Source organism: Peromyscus leucopus, chromosome 1 (genome assembly GCF_004664715.2).
Source record: "Peromyscus leucopus breed LL Stock chromosome 1, UCI_PerLeu_2.1, whole genome shotgun sequence".
In the NCBI taxonomy this organism is placed as follows: domain Eukaryota; kingdom Metazoa; phylum Chordata; class Mammalia; order Rodentia; family Cricetidae; genus Peromyscus; species Peromyscus leucopus.
Genome location: NC_051063.1, coordinates 131,146,549 through 131,156,275, shown reverse-complemented (window position 1 = coordinate 131,156,275; position 9,727 = coordinate 131,146,549). Strand labels below are relative to the sequence as shown.

The 9,727-nt window shown below is 38.8% G+C and overlaps 1 pseudogene; it reads right to left on the bottom strand.

Annotated features, from left to right (window-relative positions):
• Window positions 1–4,246, bottom strand: LOC114687537 (annotated as a pseudogene).
• Window positions 4,247–9,727: the final 5,481 nt, after the last annotated feature.

Here is a 9,727-nt window from a genome sequence, read left to right as displayed (position 1 = left end):
GCCGCCGCCGCCACCGCCACCGCCACCGCCACCACCACACGGCTTCTTACTCCATTTTTTATTAGACTTTTCTTTTCTGGTAGACAGTACATTGGGAATGAAACTGTACTAGTCATAAGGTTTCTACCACGGGGACATTCTGTATTGAGAATCCAATATAAATATTTCTAGTCAGAAATTTCAATGGCTACAGATACTCGGTTGCTTGATGCATAGAAAGAAACAGTTGTCAAACTGTAGGAAGCAGTCCTTAACAAGTACCAACAGATGACTGGCCAGTTTTCCTTTAATATACTGCTGCCTATTGGTCCGGAAATGAGGTCACCCTACATGATATTCTGATTTTTTTCAAAGACATCATGAATACTCTGCTTAATCTTTCATTTAGCCTTCCATTTGAGTTAGGGACCACATTATCAGAAATTATTTTAGCACTGTTAAGGGTAGATTTTTTACCATAATGATTTTGAGATATCTTTTCATCAAAAGAAATTTTTTTGGAGACTCTGAACAGGCACATGGATACTGGCAATAAAACAGCATAACAGGGAGAAGACTGCCCACACATGGAACTTCCTTCTGGTCCTCAATGCCTTCCAATAAATTCAAATTTTAAAAGGGGAGGGCACACTATGATTTAAAAAACAATAACAGTCTTTTCCATGTCCCAGGAAAACATGAGCTTACAGGAAATTCTCCTGAGGGCTGGTGATCAGTCATTCATCTTCCAAGCCAGTCTACAGAAAGTTCAGTTGTGCTCTACCGTGTTCTCATTGGCCCGCTCACTCATGTGATGCACCCAAGTATTTTGGGTCCTGAAACCTTGCTTTGTAATGTATTCCATCAAGTGGACCCAGAGAGAGACTTCCTCGTGATAATTGCATGGTCCAAAGGTGAAGGAAACCTGACAGTCTTTTGTGTCCATTATGTGCTTTTCCACTTGGTGAAATAATTTGAGATGCCTTCTAGTAAGGAACGGACATTGGTGGGGATGGTAAATTGAGTTATGATGACAGCCACTGGATTGGAATATTTAGAAAGCTTCTGAGTACTAGACAGCTTTACAACTTCTTCAAAAGTATCCATAGAATACAAAGGCTTAGGGTCATTGAGACACTGCATTAAGGGTTCAATCTGGTAAAAATCAGCTTCTTTCCAAAGCAGATCAAGTTCCTTAAAATCCAAGGGGAGGGTCGATTCTGAAGTTTGTAAGAAGTTGAGGACATAGCAGAAAAGACATCCATCTTGATCAATGAAGTAATTGCCTTGAGGGTCTTGGACTGTGGGAAAGTCCCCCCAAAACATAGCTCCAAGCATGAAATCTGAGGAATGCGTCAATATGGTAAAGGATGTGGTGTACAAGTGTCCACCTACATTCAATGTGACTGGTACAGTTATCTTTAATTCTAAGAAGGAAGCTTCTCAAAATAACACACCTGCTTTAGAAATCCATATAGCCCCAGTCTCCATTATCCATCTGCTCCTGCACTGCATCTTCAGGAGCCAAGGAGCCAGAAGACTCTTAACTTACCACCATGCGGTAGCTTCCCAAGAATTAAAAAAAAGTTTTTAGAGTTTCATTACATAGTCCTTGCTGACCAGGAACTCACTATGTAGAGCAAGCTATACTTTAAATCACAAAAAGCCTCCTTGCACTCAGCACCTGGGATTAAAGGCATGTGCTAACACACTCAGCCTCAAACTTAATTTTTATCATCTCTATTATATAGCATTTATATTCTCTGTAAACTACTACCTGGGATTTAAAATCTCCCAGAACCTCACTAGTACAGCATATGGTGTTTTGGTCACATTTTCGCTAGGCATTCAGTGCTCGGTACTAATCTCACCACATTTGCCTTTGAGTGAACCCAAACAGGTACTTTGTCTGCTTGGGACAGTCCATGATACCCCATTGTTAGCTTTGGCACTTTAGGAACTTAGTTTCCGTGCTAATCTAAAGCCTTTAAACATAATCATGAATAACTTAATAATTTTTGTTCTTCCTCCATTGTTTTGTAATCTCTGATATTCATAGCGACATCTATTACCAACTTCATATGCTTAGTTACTACAGTAATAACTGATCTTTTGTGTTGTGCTCCAACAGCTGATGCTCATGGGCTCTCCATACTGCAATAAGCAAGTACATCCCATGGCTCCTATGAGGGAGAGACTCATTTGGTCTGGTTTATGAAGCTGTGTCTCAAAGAGAGATGGTTAGTGCATCGCTTAGTTCCCTCATTTCCACAGCACTCTGACCATATCCATACTGCATCACCTGACAAGCTTTAGGGAAGCCTTTCATTCCATGTCTAGATGTCTAGAATTCCTCTTCTTTAAAGCATGGTAGTAAACACTTTTAATCCCATCACTTCAAAGGCAGAGGCAGTGGATCTCTGAGTTGAACTTTAGCCTGTGCTACATAGAAAATTCCAGACCAACCAGAGCTACATAGTAACTCCCTGTCTCCAAATAGCAACAACCAAAGCAGCAGCAACAACAAATCTTGCCCAACAAAAGCAATTCTGATGCAGAATTTTCACTAATTATTTTAGTTTCCTATAATGGGCCACTATTAAGGCCCTTGGATTTATAATAAATAATACATTTTCCATATATGTATATACACAGTTGTATCTGAGTAGAACCTTTTATCATTTCTAACTTACTTTCTCCTTCACTGATTCATTGTATCATGTACAAGGAAATGAAAAGTATATATTCAGAAAAAAGGAAGTCTAATAAAGTCCAAAAAAGTAACAACAGTCACTACTTTAGGAAAAACCAGTTTCCTTTGCAAGTGGATGTAGATGCAGATAGATTCTTGGTGAGATGAGGGAGACACTTTCCACATCCCCTTCTAAGCACTGGGACTCCATGAGGCTTGGACCTGTGCAGGCTGGTGGATACATTAACCACAGTTCAGGTTATGCCTCTTGCTCAGGAATGGGTGGTCAACAGAAAAGACAATCACTGGTATTTTTGTAGATGGTTTGTTTTGTAGACATTTTATAGACCACCTTGTTTGGTTATTTTTTTGTCTTACTGAACTTTACTTGTCTATTTTGCTTACAATTTTTTGTTTTTTATGGTGTACATGTTTCTTGTGGCTTTTTTCATTGTCTTTTTATTTTGCTTGTCTGTTTGAGAGAGAGAAAAGAGAGAAGAAATGGCACACTGTAGGTGAAGTGAGGAGGATCTGGGATAACTGGGAGACAAGAATGTGTGATCAGAATATACTGTAAGGAAACATTTTTTTCCATTTAAAAAAAAAAGAACAGAGCAATAACTCAGTGGTTACAAGTACTGACTTCTCTTCCAGAGAACCTAGGGTCTCTTTACAGCAACCACATGGAAGCTCACAACATTCTATAATTCAAGTCATGGCATCTCATTTATCCTAAAGCCTCTAAGGGTATCAGGCATGTACCTCATGCAACAGCAAACACTCAAAAGTAATTAAATAAACTTTAATGAGAGAAAGGCTCCAGAAACTGTTATCTGGGTAAAAATTCTTTTTGATCTAATATGATGATGCTGAGTCAGGCTATTAAATTGTCCTCTAGGAAGGAGACAATTGAACTCTAATCTCAGGACCCTTAAATTCCAAACAACAGATAGAGAAAAGAAAGCCATGAATTTGAAAGAGAGCAGCAGATACATGGGAAGTCTTGGAAGGAGGAAATGTAAAATGATGCAGTTCCATTTTAATCTCAATAAAGAAAAAAAGGTGGAATAAGTGAATACCTCACTATACTTTCGGGAACCTTTGATCACTGTAACCACAGTGGCACTTAGTATCCAACAAATCTGTGGCTGAAATTGCAGGACAGTGTTGATAAGATTGAAAATAAACTTAGTAAGTTTTGAAAAAGAGTGAAGGCCATAAAAAACTACAGGAGGATTTTTTAAAATATTTATACCAAAGCCAAAACACAATGCAGAAATGTTGGAGAAGTAGTTCAGTTCATGATTCTCTGTAAAGAAACAGGAAGGGAGTCCCAAGTCTGCTTTTACAGTCAGGTTCCATTTATTGAGGTATTGAAGAGGTATGTGAATGTAGATGGGCCCCAAACTGCTTGACCACACAGCTCCCATGACAGCCTTAGAGGCCCAGGCACAGCTTCCGTGGCAAGTTTACTAGCAGGTAAAACATAGACCTAGGAAAAGACATAAGCTGACCCCACCCAGGAAAGACCTCCATCTAACTCAAAATACCTGACATCCCAAATATTCCAACCATTAGATAAGGTGGCCAGATGACCCTGAGTCTAGCACACACCTGTTTTTGTTTTACAGATATGCCTAGACAAATGTCAGCCAATCAGGGTCCTGAACCCTGGAAATGCCCTCACCCCAACCTCTGCTATGATTAAAAACTCTACCCTGCCTGAGCTCAGGGCTCTTTGCTCTTACAGCTGCATTGGACAGACAGACAGACCAAGCTCAGAGCTTGAAAATAAAGGCTCTTTACTTTTACATATGGGCTTCGGTCTCTGTGGTGGCCTTTTGGGGGTTCCCACAATCTAGGCATAACAATGAATCCTATTAATCTGAATGATTTCACATACATAAGTAGATTTACAAGCATATGGACAAATACACAGTTCATGTTTGACTGCAAAATTGGTTTAACTGACATATGTTGTGATATTCATTGACTCTAGGGTTTATGTTCCCTGAACATGCAGTTTTTCTCTTTGGTAGCACTATACCTTGTGGGTTAAATGAAATAATCTTTTTTTTTAAAATATGTTTTATTTTGTTTTTATGTGCATTTGTGTTTTTGCCATGGGTGTCGGGGTCCCCTGAAACTGGAGTTTCAGACAGGTGTGAGCTGCCATGTGGGTGCTGGGAATTGAACTAAGGTCCTCTGGAAGAGTCAGCATTCTTAAACCCTGAGCCATCTCTCCAGCTCCTGAAATAATCTTTTAAACTAAAAGCTTAAAAGAGGAACTATGCTTTTAGAAAAAAATATTTAACAGTCTGATAATCTTAGCTATATTCACCTCCCTTACTTCTGACCTTCCAGAAGCTACCAACTTCAGGGCTAGGGCTAGGCCTTACCTAGTTAAAAAAAAACATAGCCCAAGATAAATTGGACTTGAATTTTCAACTTTATAATTCTACAGTAAACCAGGTTTGTAGAGTATTAAACACAGGTTGTCTTTTTCTTTTCAGAGAACTTCAGTGTGTAGGATATAATAATGTTGTCTCCCTGAAACAATCTTGTCTCCTTTGGTACCCCAATATGGTCTGGAACTCAGCACCTCAGCTTCAGTTCTGAGTAGTTTTTTCATGGTCTGCATTTCCTAGGTGTGCTGCCATGCCTGCTGCTTCTGCTTACTTATAATATCATACTGCATGTTTGTTTTACAAAAAAAATTACATAGTACTCAGTATGTCCAATAATTGCTTCCTTATTAAATAAAGTAGAAATAGTTTGTTCTTCCAAATTCCCCAAAGGTTTTTACAATTAGCCAATTGAGGTATTTTCCATAACTTTGTTTCTTGTCCTTAAACATGTCTGTGTAACTTTGTCATGAGTTCTCCCAAAATCTCTTTCCCTTTTCTTATTATCTATGTTTATGTTCGAATTTCTTTAAACTGATAAACAAAAACATAAAATGTACATTACTAGTAAGTAATGACAATGAGAAATTTTAGGAGAATAGAAAACAGTGGAAGAAACTCTGAATTCAGCTTGGAATGTGGGAATTTCAGCCAAGAACTCATAGAAATCAATATTATAAGAAGATGGGAATTCTAGCTAAACTGACTTAGGATTCTTGTGGAAGCCTCCTAAGCATTAAAGCCAAGCTTTCATGTTACTAGAGTGTTTAGGTTAAAACCCTAGCCCTGGCAGCTTGTACAAGCCAGACTAGGCCACCAGTCCCTAAAAGTCTCATTTAAGAGACAAGTAACACTTAAAACAGGGAAAGATTTGTTCAGTTTGGTCACATGGGAAGAAGAACAAATAAAAGAATTTAGTTACCCTTCCATCCTGTCTTCAGGGTCCTGACATGAGGTCTAGTTTTAAACAGAGGGCAAGAAGTACACGGAATTCAGAAGTTCTGATCAAGGTGTGTTCTCCCTCATCACTGAGCCATCATCTTCTGGCCCAGGACTGTCCTGCAAGGCATTCCAATAAGATGTCTGAACTGTGAAATATATTATTGCGAAACAAGTTTTCCCTCCAGCTAGTACCAGGGCTGTATTGTTTCTCTTACTTCAGCACAGGATTCTTAGGGAGGTTTAACTTATTTAAAATTAAATAATTTAAAATCAGATAGTCATGTATATTTTTAGGCTCTCTCTTCTCCTAGTAGTGTGAAGCAATATATGACCTAAATCCAGGCACAGGGAGCAAGCAAAGGGACCTGATAGTTGAACTGGGGATGGAGGAGGATGAGGAAGTAGCAATGATGGGGATTCCTGATATTTATTCACAGGGCACTTATTAATAGTATATTTTCAAAAAGAAATATATGTGTCAGCCTAGAAGACTGTTCAAGAAACAGATAAAACATACTTTGTCAGTATATTTTTCAAATATAGCGTAAATGGACAGAACATCAGAGTATTTAGGCACTATTTCATGTTAGATATAGTTCTGAAATTGAAAATATTTGTTATGTTTTCTGAATTAAACATATTCACATTTTTTTGTGGTTTTTTGTCAATACAGGGTTTCTCTGTGTTATTTTGATGCCTGTCCTGGATCTCTCCCTATAGATCAGGCTGGCCTTGAACTCGCAGAGATCAACATAGCTTTGCCTCCTGGGTGCTGGGATTAAAGGTGTGTGCCCCATATTTACAATTTTTAAGTAAATAGTTTCTGTTGGGGTGTAAACACAATACTCCTTGCCTACAGGAGTTCTTCACCTTCCTGCTAGGAACTATTTTACCTATTCTTTGTGTTTACTAATGACCAATGGAACAAGTCCTATCCATCTCATGACTTTTTTTTGTTGTTGCTGTTGTTGTTGTTTCTGAGACAGGCCAGGGAGTAGGACAACCAACAATCAGAATTAAATGCTCTCTGGCCTTCATACTATGCATTGTGCAATCTTGGGCTCAAGCTTTAGTATGCTATCTAGAATACCATCAATCTTTGAAAAGAGGTGTGGAACATTTGTGTATATAAACAGTTGTACTGGTCTCTTAGCAAAGATTACTCTTTCCACAACTTCTCAGTATTTTGTATTCTTTTGGCTCACCTTTCTATTCATATAGCAAAGATGATGTTTATATCAAGAGAGATTGGACAGGGGATAAACAGACAAAAAGAAAAGATAAAAAAAACCACAATGATACGTGGGAATAAAAGTTGCAGTATAAAATATGTGTTTCCTGGGGTACAGAGAAGAATTGTGTTATACCAGCAATAGTTACAACAAAAAGTGAGAATTGGCCCAGTGTGCAGGACCTACAAGTGCTCCAAGTGGTGAAAGGTTCCTACTTGTGTGTTGATGACTTTTCCATTTCTATTGTTACAGGAGTCACTGTTCCCATGGCAACTGGGTGGCCAGAGGGTTGTGACTTGAAAGATTGGAGAAGATAAAGGAAAGAGAGGAGAGGGGAAATATACACTGAGCTCTTCTTTTGACCTCAGACTAGAACTGCAGTACTTCCTGTGGAGCCCTCTGTGCATTTTATTGGTTTCCTAGCCTTTCACAGGAAAAGAAAATTAATCACCAGTTCAGTAATACTTAAAAACACAGCATTATTATTTGCTTTCATTTCTACTTCTTTTTGAGTCTGCAGATACCCCATATATTTGATCCATGTTACATAACAATATGGAACAACAGAGCTAGTACATATATTCTACCTTTCCTACAAATTGAGACCTGGTGACTGCTTTCAATTTCAGAAAAGAAAAAGAAAAATACTAAATAATTAGTCTCGACAAATTCACATTTTTATTCTTAAACTATAAATTCAACCTGAGAGAGACATTTAATTTACAACTTTCACTTATTTTAGTGTACTCCGATTAATATTGTGAATAAAAGTTTAACTATAATGTTGCAGTTTGCTACTTATGTCTTTGAACAATGCTGCTTTTAATCTGAAATACTTTACAGTTGTTAAACAATATATCCTAGTTCGTTATTTCTAATAAATTAAATGTAGAACCTCTACTAGCTGTCAAGATAGAGAACTGGCTTCTGGTCAAATATATATATTTGGATTTTTTGTTTTTTTGTCTTCTTTTTTATATTTGCTAAGCAAGCCTCTACCCTACCACTGAGCCAAATCCCCAACCCTATTTTTTTTTTGATGTTTCAAGACAGGGTTTACTGTGTAGCTTTGGAGACTGTCCTGAAACTCACTCAGTAAATCTGCCTGGCTCTGTGTCCTGAGTACTGGGATCACACGTGTGTGCCACCCCCACCCAGCATCCTGTTATATTTTCAATCTCTACAAAGTATCCATAGTATCAATTTCTGTTTTTTAAATTGGTATATCTTCACTGTTTAGAGTAATGAGTATTACACAGACATTTTCATACAAGTATGTAATGTGTTTGTATATTGATCATATCCCTCCTCCATACCTTCTATAGTCCCCTTTCTCCTTCCACCTCCAATTCTTCTTCTTCACTTCTAGAAATAATATGCCTTCCAGTGAGAAATCACCCAGCATACTTGAAGATTAGAAGAGGAAAAACTCATTATTGAAAGGGAGAAAAAAGCATGTTGCTGGTTGTAGCTAATGCCCGAGGAAGACCTGAACTCCAATGGAAGATTTTGTTAGCCTATACATACTTTAATCATTAATGCTTAATCAGTTTACATATGCTGCCATCCTTAAATCTCTTTTAGGTCCTAACCCAGGTTACATTTCAAACGATTCAAACAGAAATAAGACACTGCAAGTCTGGCAAACTGGGAAAATAGGAGATTCACACAGTAAAGATATTGCTGCAGTTATTTATTTTGTTTTATTTATTTATGTATTTTTATTCTACATATCAACCAGAGTTTTCCCACACTCCTCTTCTACTATTCCCTCCCACCATCACCACCACCACCAACCCCACGACATTTTTCCTTCTCCCCTTTCCCATCCACTCCTTAGAAAATGCAAAGCCTCCCAAGGGAGTCAATAAAGCTTGTCATATCAAGGTGAGGCAGGACCAACTCCTCCCTGCTATGTCAAGGCTGAGCAGGATATCCCACCAGAGGAAATATGTTCCAAAAAGTCAGCTCATTTGCCAGTAACAAATCCTATACCCACTGCTAGGTGACCCACAAACAGAACAAGCTATACAACTGTCACCCACATGCAGAGGACCTTGTTCAGTCACATGCATGCTCCCTAGCTGTAGGTCTAGAGCCTGTGAGCTCCCATGATCTTGGGTCAGTTGTCTCTGTGTGTTTCCCATAATGATCTTGACCACTCCCCTTGTTTATAGAATTCCTCCTCTCTCTCTTCACTTGGACTCCTGGAGCTCGGCCCAGTACCTGGTCTTAGACATTCACATCTGCTTCCATCAGTCACTGGATGGAGGTTCTATGATAACAAATAGGGTAGTCTCCAATCTGACCACAGCAGAAGGCCAGTTCAGGCACCCTCCCTACCACTGCCAGGAGTCCTAGCTGAGGTCATTGCTGTGGACCTCTGGGAGCCTCCCTGATACCAGATCTTTCCTCAGTCCCATACTGGCTCTTGAGTTGGAGGCCAGCCTGGGCTACAGAGAGTGTTCCAGCAGAGA